Genomic DNA, 18,338 nt, shown 5'->3' with positions numbered 1-18,338 from the left:
TAAAGACCGAAAACCCTTGATGGCCAAATGGAATAGCTTTCAAATGGAGGACATCTCAGCTTTTTGCAACTAAAAGTGAGCTATTTGGGTGCAAGATACACGTTCTTCACCAGTACTGCCTATATGGCACGCTTCTTCATAAACTCTCAAGACACTCCAATGAACACATAACAAACACATAATGATTATAATTTTCACATTCTAAAAATATAACTATCACTATTTGCCAGACTTTAAGACAGGAACAGTCATGGTCTAAATTTGTATCTTATGTAAACTAGTTTCATAACCCAAAATTTAAAAGCATGATGTGAAAGTCGCTCAATCGTGTCCAACTCTTTGTGACCCATGGACTTATACACAGTCCATGGAGTTCTCCAGGCCAGAGTACTGGAGTGTGTAGCCTTTCCCTTCTCCAGGGATTAAACCCATGTCTCTCACACTGGGCACAAGGGAAGCCGAAGAATACTGAAGTGGGTAGTCTATCCCTTCTCTAGTGGATCTTCCAGACTCAGGAATCAAACTGGGGTCTCTTGCATCGCAGACAGATTCTTGGCCAGCTGGGTTATCAGGGAAGCTCCTGATACTGACCTTTAAGTCACATGGACTTCATTAGAGGTTTAGATCTGCTGTTAGCTACTGTATATGTACACACTAGTATAGAACTTTCCCACACCTTAGTTTCCTGAGAGGAAAATGATACAATGTCCTCATAGAATAGTTGTAAAAACTAAATGAGATATTTGTCCTGCTATTTAAGCATAGTACCTGTTGCCTGTGGTGATGGTTTAGTTGCTAAATCATGTCATAATCTTTGCACCCACAAGGACTATAGCCTGTCAGGCTCCTGCATCCATGGGATTTCCCAGACAAGCCTACTGGAGTGGGTTGCCATTTCCTTCTCCATGAGATCTTCCCAACCTAAGGATTGAACTTAGGTCTCCTGCATTGCATGTGGATTCTTTACCAACTGAGCCACTAGGGAATAGTGCCTGTTGCATAGTTAATGCTAAACACTGGGTTGGCCACAAAGTTCATTTGGCTTTTTCTGTTCCCTCTTATGGAAAAATCCAAATGAACATTTTGGCCACCCCAATAAGTATCAGCTAAAAGAAATCTGCAAAGACCAGACTGTGGGGCTTCCATTAAGCTTCTTGAAGGTAACAGGCTGCCTTGACATCTTTGTATTCTCCTCAGTAGATGTCCAGTATATATTGAGATAGATGGATGATGGATGATGGCTAGATGGATAGGGGATTGATGGATGAATGGTGGATGGATGATGGATGGGTGGATGAGACTGACCTCAAATAAAAGTTTCTTCAGGCTACTTAGACTTTACTTGGCAGGGAGACATTAAGATTTCCAATGAGTCCTTTGGATCTCCGGATGTGAGTTTTCTTTCAGCTTAATTCATTCAAATCATGGATGCACATTGCTGTGTTTGCAGGTTATTTTTTCATTTTTCTTTCAGTGAGAAGTTTAAAATCTTTCCTCCATGTTCTGCAATTCTCATTTTAGTTCTTTGGGAGCTTCCACAGGTATTTGTCCCCCTTGAGGATTATTTTGTGTTCCTTTCAGAACAAGGGGTGCAGTTTCTGCCAAAGCTAACAGCAGGAGGAGATCATTAGTTGACTAAATATTTCCACAACAAAAGTTGGGAAATTTAACCTTGAGGGTATTGGTATTTCCAGCCATTCTCTATGGATCAACAATTAGGCCAAGTTCATCTATCAGTTATGAAACAGCCCAGAAAGAATTTGGACTTTTATTTTTGCCAAGCAGCAAAATAAATAGAAAAGTATCAAAAATACCACACAAAAGCCCAGATTATTTATTCCTACATTTATTACTGTTTTCCCTCTTAACCAGTCAGAAATTTCTGAATCCAATTACATTTTTTGTTACCCACAATGTGATAGGCATGCTATATACCTGTTAAAATAATTCTTTTGCAACAAAATTTGGTTTTAATTAAAACAATTCCTATGACTCATTTGCATTATTTGACATAAGTAATTACTTTTTCCTTTTTTGGCCAGAATGATGTGACTGACAAAGGCTTATTCTCCAAAATATACAAACAGCCTATACAACTCAACAATAAAAAAATCCAATCAAAACACTGGCAGAAGACCTTAATAGACATTTCCCCAAAGAAGATATACAGATGGCCAGTAGGAACATGAAAAGATAATCAACATCACTAATTATTAGAGAAATGCAATCGAAACTACGTGAGATAATCACTTCACACAAGTCAAAATGGTTATCATCAAAAAATCCATAAACAATAAATGCTGAAGAGACTATGGAGAGAAGGGAACCCTCCTACACTGTTGGTGAGAATTTAAGTTGTTGCAGCCCCTGTGGAGAACAGTGTGGAGGTTCCTCAGAAAACTAAAAATATAGAGTTGCCATGTGATCCAGAAAATCCACTCCTGGGCTTATATGTGGAGAAAACTATAATTAAAAAAGATTCATGCACCTCTGTGTTCATAGTGGCACTATTTACAAAAGCCAAGACATGGAAATAACCTAAATATCCATCGACAGATGAATGGATAAAGAAGATGTGGTAAATATATACAATGGAATACTCAGCCATATAATACTACAGCCATAAAGAAAAGAATGAAATAATGCCATTTTCAGCAACATGGATACAAGTAGAGATTATCATACTAAGTGAAGTAAGTCAGAAAGAAAAAGACAAATACCATATGATTTCATTTATATGTAGAATCTGAAATATGGCACAAATGAACCTATTTATGAAATAGAATCACGGACATAGAGAGCAGACTTGTCCTTAACGGGAAGTGGGGAGGGAGAGGAATGGACTGGGAGTTTGGGGTTGGTAGACGCAAACTATTGCATTTAGAATGGATAAACAACATGGTCTTATTGTATAGCACAAGGAACTATAGCCAATCTCCTGGGATAAACCATAATAGAATATTTTTTTTAAAAGAAGAATGTATATATGTTTATAACTGAGTCACTTTCACTTTGTGGCACAGCAGAGATTGGCACTACACTGTAAATTAACTACTTCAATAAAAAATGAGATAATAAAATATGGCACAAATGAAACTGTATACAAAACAGAAACAGATTCACAGACACGGAGATCAGATTTGTGATTGCAAAATGAGAGAGGGGTGGTATGCAAGGGATAGATTAGGAGTTTGAGGTTGGAAGATGCAAACTATTGTATTTAGAATGCGTAAACAACAAGGTCTTACTGTGTAGCACAGGGAATTATATTCAATCTCCTGGGATAAATCATAATAGAAAAGAATATTTTAAAAAAGAATATATATATGTGTATAACTGAGTCACTGCTGGACAGCTGAAATTAGCCCAACATTGTAGATCAACTATATTTCCATTAAAAAAAAAAAACACTTATACATCCATACAGTGGATTTCTATTCAAGAATAAAAAGAAATGAGCTATTTTACCTGCGCCAACATGGGTGGGTGAACACTAAGAACATTATTCTAAGTGAAAGAAGTCAGATACAAAATTGCATTTATATGAAATTTTTAAAATGACAAAATTACAAGGGCAGAATCAAAGAAGAGGATACAGGATTGACCACAAAGGCACACAAGGAAATATTTCAGGGTGATGGTAGTTACATAAGTGATTGTCAAAGCTTATGTAACTGCACACCCCAAATTTTGAAATTTGCCTTTATAAGCTTCATTTCAATAAATTTGACTTTATGTAAATCAAGTAAAAATAGATAACATGTCCCTAAAAGTGAATAGTTACAAGGCTTAGAGATCATCCATTTAAAGCATTCAGCCACACTCTTGCTCCGCTTGGTCCTCTCTGCTCCTTCTCACTCACAGAAGGAAAGAGAGAAGTCAGGATAGTTACTCAGGTTCAAAGCAGGAAGCTACAAGAAGCAGTCTGAGTAAAGTCAAAGGTTAGATGTCAATGGTGAAATAAAACATCAGTGTCAAGAAGATAAGGCATGAACTCAAGCACAGAGGAGGCAGGGATGTGGTATCAGCACAATTTCTGTATTGATGCTAAAGCCATTTAGCCTTGGCACCACCTGGGAAAGGAGAGGCTAGGAAAAGGATCAACGGCAAGAGAAATCATTTTTACAGCACACATACTGTGCTCTAAGCTGGATGATTTACCCACATTATTATACTTAAACTATACAACCATCCCATGAGGTAGGGCCACTGTTACCCTCACTGCATGCAAAGTGAAACTGAAGCACGGAGTGGCAGTGAGTAGATTTCTTCTGACTTCACTTCCTTTGCTTTCTGGATTAGGTGGCAGAAAATTACTTCATCCCTCAGCCCCAGAGTATATACTTCTTTCACTCAAGAAAGCAACTAAGGACTTCCCTGATGGTCCAGTGGCTAAGACTTCTCACTCTCAATGCAGGGGGCCCAAGTTCCATCCCTAGTTGAGGAGTTAGATCCCATATGCCCCAATTAAAGATCCCACATGACTCAACTAAGACCAGTACAGCCGTATAAATAAAAACAACCAGGCTTGAACAAGAATTACTTACTTCCATTTCAGATTTTGAGTTTGGGTCAGGTGCCAACCATGGTCCAGACAACACAGATGAGGACAGGGAGGCAGAGAATGTGGTCCATCTGAGTAAACATAAATGCTCTGCTGAATCCACATAGGTGGTCAAGGGGGCGGGGGGAGTGCAGCAGCAAGTTCAGGAGGCCCCATTCATGCTTTAATTCTGTTAAGAAAAATGAACCAAAATTATTAATAGATAACTTCATGTGCCCTCAGTGTCACACTGAGGCATTGTTTCCCTGGCTGTTTAATCATCTGGGTAGGAGTTGGCAAGCTATGGACATCAGCCATATGTATGTGTACATAAAATTTTACTGGAACAACCACATCCATTTGTTTATTATCTAAGGTAGTTTGGGGGCTACAGTGTCCGAGTTAGTAGCTTCAGCAGAGGTTGTATGATCTAGAAAGCCAAAAACACTTGCTATCTAGACCTTTAAAATATTTGCTACACCTGTGACCTGGGAGAATTTGCCTGTGTTTGAATTTGCTGTTTACTAGTATTTGATTAGAACCTAGATGCTCTGAAGTTATATGTGCACTGACTGGTCAATTTCTGTAAGATAGAAAACCAGAAGGCTATAGTTTTATTGCTCTGTAAGTCATTAACCAGTTTTATAATTTATTAACAAACTCATTTCAGTATCCCCTTGACTGAGTGACTATATAAAATTCTCTTCCTGATTCTCAGTTGAACCAGATTTGCCATCCTAGTGATCTCCTCATGAATTAATAAGCTGAATAGATTTTTGATTCAGATTCATTTTCTTTGGGGGGAGTCATGTTTTTAACTTTTGTAACATTATACTTTGACAACTTCAAGGGACACCATTGAATACAATATGAATGGTGATAATTCTCAATACAGGAATGGTAGTACCTCACAGCCAACCGTATTTGCACCCACTACAATAAGCTGAATCTCCAATATTTTGACCACCTGATACAAAGAGCTGACTCATTGGAAAAGACCCTGATGCTGGGAAAGACTGAGGGCAAGAGGAGAAGGGGGCGACAGAGGATGAGTTGGTTAAATGGCATCACCAACTCAGTGGACATGAGTTTGAGCAAGCTCCAGGAGATACTGAAAGACAGCAAAGCTTGGTGTGCTGCAATTCATGGGGTAGCAAAGAGTCAGATATGACTTAACAACTGAACAACAACAACAATATTGTAGCTCGTTTAATCCACACAACAGTCCAAAAAAGTATGTTACCTTACAACATGGAGAAATTAAGGCAAATAGCAAAGAAGAAAGTAATTGGAATAAACATCTTGAGCATACAAAATCAAAAGAATAGCTAAGCAACTGATCCCCAGGGCTCTCTCCTGTCCATAGGGACTGAGACTCAGACATAAGAGAGCCTACCCTGTCTAAATACACAAGCAACTTGGTGTATTTAGAGGACTGTAAACCCCGATCAGGTAGGGGGCTGGCCTCATTTCTTCTACCCTGTAAAGTGAAGCAAAGACTATAATGTCCTCACCTTTGTGTCCCCGTGTTTCTCAACACAGTGCCTGCTACATAGTATAGGCTCGATTAAAGTTTATTGAGCTAAGTTACCAGCAGGTTGATGGTGATGATAAGGAGATATGACTGGCAAGAAAAAAAGGTCGAGATTGTCTACAGAAATAGTAATATATCTGATCTGCTAGGCCAGTTGGAGGCCAGGTTAGGAGGGAAAGGGCTTCAGTGGTAGCCTAAGGCTACATTTCCTCTTCACAACTATAAAATAAAATAAGGAGAACATTTGCCATAGTCTGCGCATGCAGAAGTCATTTTGTGTTCTCTTCTTTGTCAATGGAATCTTCCTCTGCTTCTGGGAGGAGCTGGGAGATAAGACCTGTTCCCCTAAGCCCCTCGGGGCACAAAGCTGGCCAGCTTTATTGAGTTACAGGAGCTGTCTACCTCCATTGCAGTGACAAGCCATGCCAGGCCTGTGCACACATCCTGAACCTTCTAATCCCTTTAGTTCCATCACCTGGACATTTTATTTGAAATTGATTTTTAAATGTCTGAGTAATTGAGGTTTATGTGTAGTTGCCTCTCTGCCACAGAGGTAAGCGGAGGCTGCTTATATCCTCATTAAAGACTGATTAAAAGTGATCGCATTACTGGAGGCCCCAACTGATGCCACTCCTCAGGGCTCCCACCAGAGAATAGCTTCTGGACTTGGCAGGTAGGACAGTCGGCAGAGTAGAACTTTGCCCCCCTGTGTGTCTTCAGCAGATGACCAGCTCTGACAGGTGGAGCTTCCCCAGGGGCTCAGTGGAAAAGAATCTGCCTGCCAATGCAGGAGACCCAGATTCAATCCCTGGGAGGGGAAGATCCCCTGGAGGAAGAAATGGCCGCCTGCTCAAGTATTCTTGCCTGTAAAGTTCCTTGGACAGAGGAGCCTGATGGGCTACAGTCCATGGGGTCGCAAAGAGTCGAACATGACTGAGCACGTAGAGAGAGCTCTAATAGGAGGCTATTTTCCAGACCTCCCATGGGTTCCATCTCTGTTGTTTAGTTGCTAAGACATGCCTGCCTCCCCTGCAACCCCATGGACTACAGCCCAGCAGGCTCTCCTGTCCATGGGATTATCCAGGCATGAATAGTGGAGTGGGTTGCCATTTCCTTCTCCATCTCTCAGACCTCCCATGGGTTCTATCCCTGGGACACATATAAACCATCAGGTTCTGGGGCTGGCAAAATATCCACTTTTCCCCCAGAAACATGGGACTCTCACTGAAGTCAGTCTTATAAGCAAATTTTTGAAGTAGGAAATCTAATATCCTTTGATGCTGATCTTTTAACCTTAGGCAAGTCCCGGAGCCTCTCTTTCTCTCTTTCCCTCTTTCCTCTCCCACCCACCCCCACCCCAACCAGTGTCCTACTCACCCTGTGTATGTGACACTGGACTTGTTCTTTACCAAAAATGTTGGCCTTCATTTTTGGTACAGACCAAGGAACAAAAGAGACTAATAGGAAGGGTTGTGATCTTAAAAATGTCCTCTGCCTTCCATGCTCTTGAGAGTAGCTTTGCCACTGACCATTCCACGAGAAATAGAGTGCTAGGGTGGAAGTGATGACAAGCTCTGATGCTGCAGTCAGAAAGACCTGGATTTGGGACTTCACTGGTATTCTGTTCCAATGGGTAAGACTCCACACTCTCAATGTAGAGGGTCCAGGTTCGATCCCTAATCAGGGAACTAGATCCCAAATGATGCAACTACAGCCTGGCACAGTCAAATCAATAAATAATATTTTTTAAAATAGAGATACTGGGTTTGGATCTTGGCTCAGACCATTAAAACATAGATTATTGTGTGCAAAATCCTGAATCTCTCTTGGTTCATTTTCTTCATCTGTGAAATGGGTATATCAAAACCTACTTCCTAGAGTAAGCATGAAGACATAATGAAATAAAGTGTACAAAGAAATGGGCATAAGAAAAGAGTTCACTCAATGTGAATTTCTTCTTCCCTGAAGGGATTGTAGAAGTAACCTAAAAAAATAATAACAACCCACCACCTGGCCTTGCAGACTTTTTAAGTCTTGCATTTTCCACTATGGATCTTGACCTCTAAATTCTATGAAAGGACATTAACAAAATTCTGAAGGAAAAAGGAGACTGAAGAGGCAGGACTCTGATATCTCCAACCTTTCCTAGAACATACATACACTCTCTGGGGCAGCTCACTCTTTATCCATTTATATACTGAGGTTCTATGTAACTCTTACTTGAAAAATTTACACCATTTCGAAAAGAACTGACTATGATTATTCTATTAGAAAATTCATGAAGTCCACAAGATTCAAGTAAAATTCCCATTTCCCATCACACTGCAATGTCCTCTGACCACACCAGTGGGCAGAAGCTCCTCAGCATGTATGTGGGGAAATCTCACAACCTGTCCGGACTAGTGTATTACTAAATCTTTTGCAATAGAAAAAGGAAGATGCATACAGATCCAGATAATAAGGATTAAATCTCTAGGACTTGAAGATCCCCCTCTACTTTTAAGCAAAAACCTAGAGCAGCAGAGTTCTCATCGTGTTGGTCTTTTCAAAGCTGTCCCTAACACATTGTTTGTGTCTATTCCAGCACTTTGCACTGAGCTAGGCATTTGGTAGGAATTCAAAACGTGTTAGTCAAAAGACCAGTCAATCCTAAAGGAAATCAACCTTGAACATTCACTGGAAAGACTGATGCTGAAGCTCCAATACTTTGGCCACCTGATGCAAAGAGCTGACTCATTGGGAAAGATCCTGATGCTGGGAAAGACAGGGCAGGAGGAGAAGGGGGTGACAGAGGATGAGATGGTTGGACGTGTTCACCAACTCAATGGATATGAGTTTGAGCAAACTCCGGGAGATAGTAAAGGACAGGGAAGTCTGGTATGCTGCAGTTCATGGGGTCACAAAGAGCTGGACATGTCTGAGTGACTGAACAACAACAAAAGTCAATAGAAGAATCTCCAGTCCAAGTAGATCAGACCTCTGTCCTCATGGCCTGTGCTGCTCTGCCCTGAAGGATCCAGGAAGTGTATGGTCTGCACTCAATGTATGCCAAGAGAACAAACTAAGTCAGAGAAAGCTGCCAGGGGTAGGAAGTAGCAGGCAGGACCTCACAGAGGGGATGAGACTGAAATGGGCCCTGCCAGAGGGTTAGGTAGGACCTGGGAGGCCAGATAGAAGATAAATGATTCTTGGTTGGATGCAAGTCAGAGCAAAAGTAAGGAGCAGGACTAAGCAGAGTATGTAAGAAAAAGATGACCAGGCTATGAGTGAATGGGATTCAAGAGAAATAGAAATATGTATCTCCCTAAATGATGCTAGAAAATATTGGGTCCCTGTCCTCACTTCTGAGCAGAGAATTCATAGTTACCATTAAGAAGTGCAAATATGGATCTCCTCCTCCAGTATTTAGCCACAATCTGTGCCCCTTCCCCAGTAGAAAAGAAAGAAGTAGATGCAGAAGTTTAGCCCAATAAATTTTTTGGACTTTTGTATGGAGACACTTAAAAGCGGGCTCATTGAGCCCAAAGAACAATCCTGTTGATCAGTTCAGTTCAGTTCAGTCACTCAGTAGGGTCTGAATCTTTGCGACCCCATGCAACGCCAGGCTGCCCTGTCCATCACCAACTCCTGGAGCCTACTCAAACTCATGTCCATTGAGTTGGTGATGCCAACCAACCATCTCATCCTCTGTCATTCCCTTCTCTTCAGGCCTTCAATCTTTCCCAGAATCAGGGTCTTCTCAAAAGAGTCAGTTCTTCGCATCAGGTGGCCAAAGTATTGGAGTTTCAGCTTCAGCATAAGTCCTTCCAATGAATACTCAGGATTGATCTCCTTTAGGATGGACAGGTTGCAGTCCATGGACTGCAGTCCATGGACTCCTTGCAGTCCAAGGGACTCTCAAGAGTTCTCCAACACCACAGTTCAAAAGCATCAATTCTTCGGTGCTCAGTTTTCTTTATAGTCCAACTCTCACATCCATACATGAATATTGGAAAAACCATAGCTTTGACTAGATGGACCTTTTTTGGAGAAGTCATGTCTCTGCTTTTTAATATGCTGTCTAGGTTTGTCATAGCTTTTCTTTCAAGGAGCAAGCGTCTTTTAATTTCATGGCTGCAGTCACCATCTGCAGTGATTTTGGAGTCCAAAAAAATAAAGTCTGTCACTGTTTCCATTGTTTCCCTGTCTATTTGTCATGAAGTGATGGGACCAGATGCCATGACCTTAGTGTTCTGAATGTTGAGTTTTAAGCCAACGTTTTCACTTTCCTTTCTCATTTTCATCAAGTGGCTCTTTAGTTCTTCTTCTCTTTCTGCCATAAGGGGGTGTCATCTGCGTATCTGAGATTATTCATATTTCTCCTGGCAATCTTGACTCCAGCTTGTGCTTCATCCAGTCCAGCATTTCTCATGATGTATTCTGCATACAAGTTAAATAAGCAGGGTGACAGAACACAGCCTTGACATATTCCTTTCCCGATTTGGAACCAGTCTGTTGTTCCATGTCCAGGTCTAACTGTTGCTTCTTGGCCTGAATACAGATTTCTCAGGAGGCAGGTCAGGTGGTCTGGTATTCCCATCTCTTTAAGAATTTTCCACAGTTTGTTGTGATAACCCTGTTTATACACTTATTTATTCATTCAACATAACTATAGGCAATGTTAAATTGTTCTGGGCTATGGTGATACAACACTGCATAAAGCACTCCAAGTCAAAAAAAAAAAAACAAAAACAGTCCAAGTCCCTGTCCTTGTGGAGCTTATATTTACAAGGGGGAGAACAATAAATAAAACTTCGTAGCACTAAGACTTGCGAGGTCAGCATGTTTCTCCTTTCCTTGGGGAGAGGAGACTGAGGCATGGAGCATTTATACAAAATGCCCAGGGACACCCACCATCCACAGCACACCCAGACATAGATATCTTTCAATCCTGTACTTTTAAACACATGGCTTCTCATCACTAGAAAATTTCTAGCCTTCTCCCTCAAAATACTTTCATCCATTAAACCAAAGGAACTAGCCAACATCCACCTAACACCTGTGAGAAACATGTCAGACCCATGCCTGCCCCTAGGATGGTTTTGAGTCTAGAGATTTTACTTCTTCCTGGAGTCCTGAACACGACTTCATTTTCCCACTTTAGATCAGATCACATCAATGCTTTTAACCCATCTCAGCTCAACTCCAGGTATTAATCTACAAAATTGCTGCTTCTGGCCTGCTGTGGTGTCACAGTGACTTAATGACCTGATTTCATGGTTCTTCTGGTTCAGTCACTTATTTGAGCCTTTGAGTATTCTACATACACCTGACCCACTTCTTTTTTTTTTTTTCCACTTATTTTTATTAGTTGGAGGCTAATTACTTCACAATATTGTAGTGGTTTTTGCCATACATTGACATGAATCAGCCATGGATTTACATGTATTCCCCATCCTGATCCCCCCTCCCACCTCCCTCCCCATCCCATCCCTCTGGGTCTTCCCAGTGCATCAGCCCTGAGCACTTGTCTCATGCATCCAACCTGGGCTAGTGATATGTTTCACACTTGATAATATACATGTTTCAATGCTATTCTCTCAAATCATCCCACTCTCACCTTCTCCCACAGACTCCAAAAGTCTGTTCTATACATCTGTGTCTCTTTTTCTGTCCTGCATATAGGGTTATTGTCACCATCTTTTTAAATTCCATATATATGCATTAGTATACTGTATTGGTGTTTATTTTTCTGGCTTACTTCACTCTGTATAATGGGCTCCAGTTTCATCCATCTCATTAGAACTGATTCAAATGTATTCTTTTTAATGGCTGAGTAATATTCCATGGTATATATGTACCACAGCTTCCTTATCCATTCATCTGCTGATGGGCATCTAGGTTGCTTCCATGTCCTGGCTGTTATAAACAGTGCTGCAATGAACACTGGGGTACACGTGTCTCTTTTAGATCTGGTTTCCTCGGTGTATATGTCCAGAGTGGGATTGCTGGATCATATGGCAGTTCTATTTCCAGTTTTTTAAGGAATCTCCACACTGTTCTCCATAGTGGCTGTACTAGTTTGCATTCCCACCAACAGTGTAAGAGGGTTCCCTTTTCTCCACACCCTCTCCAGCATTTATTGCTTGTAGACTTTTGGATAGCAGTCATTCTGACTGGCATGTAGTGGTACCTCATTGTGGTTTTGATTTGCATTTCTCTGATAATGAGTGATGTTGAGCATCTTTTCATGTGTTTGTTAGCCATCTGTATTTCTTCTTTGGAGAAATGTCTGTTTAGTTCTTTGGCCCATTTTTTGATTGTTGACCCACTTCTTAAAGGAACATGCTCATAGTCCAAAACAGAAATAAACACTTTAGAGTTGTAATCTAGACAATTAGAGATCAAGGGTTCCCCTTTTGCAGGCTCTGTCCTGGGAATGAGTTTTCCAGTCAAGTATCTTTAATGAGAGTTTGATTTGATTGAACTGAACTGAACTTCCAGAAAAGAGATCTTTGAAATAAACAAGAGAGCAAATCTACCCTTCTCCTTCAGTTCAGTTGCTCAGTCATGTCTGACTCTTTGCGACCCCATGGACTGTAGCACACAAGGCTTCCCTGTCCATCACCAACTCCCGGAGCCTGCTCAAACACATGACCATTGTGTCAGTGATGCCAGCCAATAATCTCATCCTCTATCGTTCCCTTCTCCTCCCGCCTTTAATCTTTCCCAGCATCAGAGTCTTTTCCAATGAGTCAGTTCTTCCCATCAGGTGGCCAAAGTATTGGAGTTTCAGCTTCAACATCAGTCCTTCCAATGAACACCCAAGACTGATCTCCTTTAGTATGGACTGGTTGGATCTCCTTGCAGTCCAAGGGACTCTCAAGAGTCTTCTCCAACACCACAGTTCAAAAGCATCAATTCTTCAGTGGTTAGCTTTTTGTATGGTCTAACTCTCACATCCATATATGACTACTGGAAAAACCATAGCTTTGACTAGACAGACCTTTGTTGGCAAAGTAATGCCTCTGCTTTGTAATATGCTCTCTAGGTTGGTCATAGCTTTTTTTTTTTTTTACAAGGAGCAAGTGTCTTTTAATTTCACAGCTTCAGTCACCATCTGCAGTGATTTTGGAGCCCAAGAAAATAAAGCCTCTTACTATTTCCATTGTTTCCCCATCTATTTGCCATGAAGTGATGGGACCAGATGCCATGATCTTAGTTTTCTGAATGTTGAGCTTTAAGCCAGCCTTTTCAGTCTCTTCTTTCACATTCATCAAGAAGCTCTTTAGTTCTTCTTTGCTTTCTGCCACAAGGTTGGTGTTATCTGCATATCTGAGGTTATTTATATTTCTCCCGGCAATCTTGATTCCAGCTTGTGCTTCTTCCAGGCCAGTGTTTCTCATTATGTACTCTGCATATATGTTAAATAAGCATATTTATGTGACAATATACAGCCTTGATGTACTCCTTTCCTGATTTGGAACCAGTCTGTTGTTCCATGTCCAATTCTAGCTATTGCTTCTTGACCTGGATACAGATTTTTCAGGAAGCAAGTAAGGTAGTCTGATATTCCCATCTCTTGAAGAATTTTCCACAGTTTGTTGTGATCCACACAGTCAAAGGCTTTGGCGTAGTCAGTAAAGCAGAAGTAGATATTTTTCTGGAACTCTCTGGCTTTTTCAATGATCCGGTGGATTTTGGCAATTTGATCTCTGGTTCCTCTGCCTTTTCAAAATCCAGCTTGAACATGTGGAAGTTCACGGTTCATGTACTGTTGAAGCCTAGCTTGGAGAATTTTGAGCATTACTTTGCTAATGTGTGTGATGAGTGCAATTATGTAGTAGTTTGAACTTTCTTTGTCTTTGCCTTTCTTTGGGATTGGAATGAGAACTGACCTTTTCCAGTCCTGGGGCCACTGCTGAGTTTTCCAAATTTGCTGGCATACTGAGTGCAGCACTCTAACAGCATCATGGTTTTTAGGAGGAAAAAGTGTTTTTTTTTTTTAGTTAGGCAAAAATTCACAAATTTTCTAATATATATATATACATATATATATATATATATATTATACATGCCAAATATGTGTATATAAAAGCTTTTGTATTATGCTTGAGAAAGTCTTGAGAAAGAACATAAAAAAAAAGATAAGAGAAATTGGAAAGCATAAGCTAAATGAAATGGGAAAATATCTTGATAAAAGACATTCTAAAGGGGCTTTCCTGATGGCTCAGTGGTAAAGAATCCATCTGCCAATGCAGAAGACATGGGTTCGATCCCTGATCTGGGAAGAAACCACATGTTGTGGGACAACTAAGCCCAAGTACTGTGACTAATGAGCCTGTTTTCTAGAGCCCAGGAGCCACACCTACTGAGCCCATGACTGCTGACACCTGCTCACCCTAGAGCCTATGGACCACAACAAGAGAAGCCACAATGAGAAGCCCGAGCACTGCAACTGGAGATTAGCCCCTACCTTCCTCAGCTAGAGAAAACCCCATGCAGCAATGACAACCCAGCACAGCCAAAAATAAAGGAATAAATTAAAAAAAAAAAAAAAAACAAGACATGCTAAGATGTGCAGTATTTTAAGAGAAAAAAACCCTGTGTTAGACTTAATGTAGAACATTCAAAAATCATTGTCTCTGTCTACAAAGACTGGCCACCTTGCAGACCAGCAAATTCTATAGAAAGTATCAAGGAAGAGTGTTGCATAAAAAAGCTAAAAACAAAATGAATGAGCACAGCATCTCCCAGCTACTATACACACTTGTCTTAGCATAACTGTAAGGGGTCCTGAAGAGGATATAGTCCCATCATGACCTACCCCTTCAAGCACCACACAGGTGCATCTGGAGAGCCTCCAAAGTGGCCAATTCTGTGCCCTCCAGTCATTCTCAACTGTATATGGAATAAAAGCTCAACTCTTCCTCCCAACCTGTAAAGTTTTCAAGGTTGAAATCCTACCTCCCTTCCTCCTTTATAAACTTCTCCTTCCTGAATTGCACCCTCTGTCTGTCCTGTGACTCAGGCTTTAACCTCTCCACTCTCTCACCTGCCCCTAGGATATCACTGTCTTGCAGATTCTCTGTATATCTCTTGTTACCTCTGTACTCTACATTATTGCCTCTCATGAAATACTTTCTCTCTTCTACTGTCCCCTTTTGCCACCTATCAAGTTCATACACATTCACCTTGATCCATCATTCAAACTGCCCAGAACTTTAAGTAAAATCTCTCTTATTCCCCCCCGTCTGACTCTACTGTGAGCTGCCTTTGCAGCATTTAGCAAATTCTGCTCTCTCAGACTCTTGTCTCCAGGGTGTGAACCCCCAAAAGACAGTCATATTTCTTACACCTCTTGGCACCCCCCATAGAAACTAGCACATTTCTCACTACCTAAAAACCTAAAATAAATGGACTTCACTGAATTCTGGAGGCCAAGGACAAGCTCAAAAGGATAGCTGTATAATATTAATGATCCAAATGTCCATTATCAGAAGAACAGATGAATAAACATCCTATAACCACTCAATGAAATATAATACAGCCATGAAAAGAATGGCAATATAGAAGACTGCAGTTTGACACACTTTCTATAAACTTAAAAAGAAATCAAATAAAATACATGCTTTTGTTCATGCCTAATGTCAGAGGATGAGATGGATGGATGGCATCACCAACTCGATGGGCAGGAGTTTGAGTAAACTCCAGGAGTTTGGATGGACAGGGAGGCGTGGCGTGCTGCGATTCATGGGGTCACAAAGAGTCGGACATGACTGAGCAACTGAACTGAACTGAACTGAAGGATTTAATAGACTGATACAGAAAGGAAAGCAAAAGAAAGGTGAACACAAAATTTGGACTACAGTGAGCCTGGCATAAACCAACCATGAGAGAGTGTCATTAGCCACAGATTCTGATGACTCCAATGAACCCAAGGTCTGTTTAAACAGTGACAACAAAAGAACTCCTGGCTCTTGGCCACCCACGACCATTTGGAATAGACATTTATATCCACTTGTGGAACATCTTCATATATTCTCAGGAGAAAAGGAAAAGCAGATGTAGTCTTTCTCAGATTTTCTCCCAAAATGATCTCCACTGATCCTCGTGTGGCATACACATACCATCCCTTCATCTACTTCAGATTTGTACATATTCTTAAAGAACAAATGGGCACAGGATTCTCAGTAAGGGCAAAGAAATCAATTGAGTCACACAGGACAATATTCGTGCATATTTTCATTCAAAAATATTTATGTATCAGGCACAGAGTTACACACTGCAAGCATATGGTGTTCAGAATGGATATGAACCCTCTCCTCCCAGATCTTAGAGACCAACAGAGAAGAAAGGAGATGCACATAGAAACACACAAAATGACGACATAATTACAGACTCAAGAGTTAAGTAAAAAAAAAAAGAAGAAGAAGAAGAGAACTGGTAGCCAAGAGAGAACAAGAGCATTGTCTTTTTTGTTGTTTGAAACAATGCCTTTAAAAAAGGATAAAGAGCAAGCCTGATGTTTCTGGGGTGACCTGCAGTTGACGATCTGTGCCCCTGCATGAATACACACATCTGTCAATTTAAAGAGTGTGTATCAGAAGGGCCTTAGCTGAAGCATCATGATGACCTTGTGAAGTTCTCTCACCACCCTCGCCAGTGCAGTTGATTTTCCTATTCTCCAATATTCTGATTCCTGCTTAAATTGGCTGGGGAAGAGAAAGATAGGATACCAGGGTACAAAGGTAGGTCAGAGTAATGAATCTGGATTTATTACGGATTGGATAGAAGAGCCATTATGGGGTGAGTGAGAGGATAAGCAAGAAGATAACATTTTCTCACTTACATCCTTAAGATTTTTACTCCAGCTTTTGTTGGCAAGAGGGAGTGATTGGAGGAAGAAACATAAGCAGGGAAGCCAACTGGGAATGCAGAAATAAATCTAGAGAAGAAGGGAGGTGCCAGTGGCTGGGGTATCTGTGGAAAGAGAAAAAGGAGGGCAGGATTGGGGTATGTTTTGAAGTCAATAAATCTTACCAAAGGATTGAAAGAGAGAGTTAAGGAAAAAAAGAGAAACCAACAATGATTCCTAAAATTTAGTTTTAAGAAGTTGGATAATTTATGGTAGTATGTACTGAAATTTGAAAGAACTGGGCAAAAGGAGGATTCATGAGCAGAGAATGTTGGAAAGATGTATTCTGTTTTTAAGAAGTTAAATTGTGAGATACTTGTTAAACATTTAAATGTAAGTTCAGGCAAGAGGGTAAAATTTTAACTTACTAATTTTGAAGAAATTAGGCCTGAAGACATAGATTTGAGAGCTAACTATGCATTTTTGTTGTTGTTCAGTCACCGAGCTGTGTCCTACTCTTTGCGATCCAAGGGACTGCAGTATACCAGGCTCCCCTGTCCTTCACTATCTCCCTGAGTATGCATGATATTTAAACCTTGCACCTTGGAGGAAAAGTTATGACAAACCTAGACAGTGTATCAAAAGGCAGAGACATCACTTTGCTGACAAAGTTCTGTCTAGTCTATGATTTTTCCACTAGTCATGTATGGATGTGAAAGTTGGAGCATAAAGAAGGCTGAGCACTGAAGAATTGATGCTTTTGAACTGTGGTGTTGGAGAGGACTTGTGAGAGTCTCTTGGACTGCAAGGAGATCCAGCCAGTCCATCCTAAAGGAGATCAGTCCTGAATATTCATTGGAAGGACTGATGGTGAAATTAAAGCTCCAATACATTGGCCACCTGATACAAAGAGCTGACTCGTTGAAAAAGACCCTGATGCTGGGAAGGATTGAAGGCAGGAGGAGAAGGGGGTAACAGAGGATGAGAGAGTTGGATGGTACCACTGACTCAATGGACATGAGTTTGAGCAAGGTGAGGTGGTGAGAACAGGGAAGCCTGGCATGCTACAGTTCATGGGGTTACAAAGAGCCAGACACGACTGGGAAACTGAACAATAACAAGAGACTAGGTAAACACACAGGGCAGTAGAAAAGAAGAGACCCAAGCTGAAGCTCTAAATAGTGACCACTCCAATATGTAGAGGTCAGTCATAGCAAAAAAAGAGAGAGAGAGACTGAAGAAGAGCAATGCCTGAAGGGGAAGGAAATATAGGAGAATATGGATCCCAGAAGCCAAGAGAAGAGAGGGTTTCAAGAAGCAGGGAAGGTCAGCTGTCAAATTATGCTGAGACACCAAGAAAAGTGAGGAAAGAGACATCCCGGTTTGTGGTGGTAACATGTACATCATGGAGTTATCGTCACAGG

At 40.9% G+C, this 18,338-nt stretch overlaps 1 long non-coding RNA gene across 4 annotated transcripts in view; it reads right to left on the bottom strand.

The window, feature by feature from the left end:
- Nucleotides 1-18,338, bottom strand: part of LOC133070763 (uncharacterized) — a 159,340-nt gene that overhangs the window by 75,253 nt on the left and 65,749 nt on the right. For all 4 annotated transcript variants that reach the window (XR_009696214.1, XR_009696213.1, XR_009696211.1 and 1 more), the window contains exon 2: nucleotides 4,548-4,733. This is a non-coding gene — a long non-coding RNA (uncharacterized LOC133070763). The remainder of the gene's footprint in view (nucleotides 1-4,547; nucleotides 4,734-18,338) is intronic.

Source organism: Dama dama, chromosome 15 (assembly GCF_033118175.1).
Source record: "Dama dama isolate Ldn47 chromosome 15, ASM3311817v1, whole genome shotgun sequence".
In the NCBI taxonomy this organism is placed as follows: Eukaryota; Metazoa; Chordata; class Mammalia; order Artiodactyla; family Cervidae; genus Dama; species Dama dama.
This window is presented reverse-complemented; position numbering and strand designations above follow the sequence as displayed.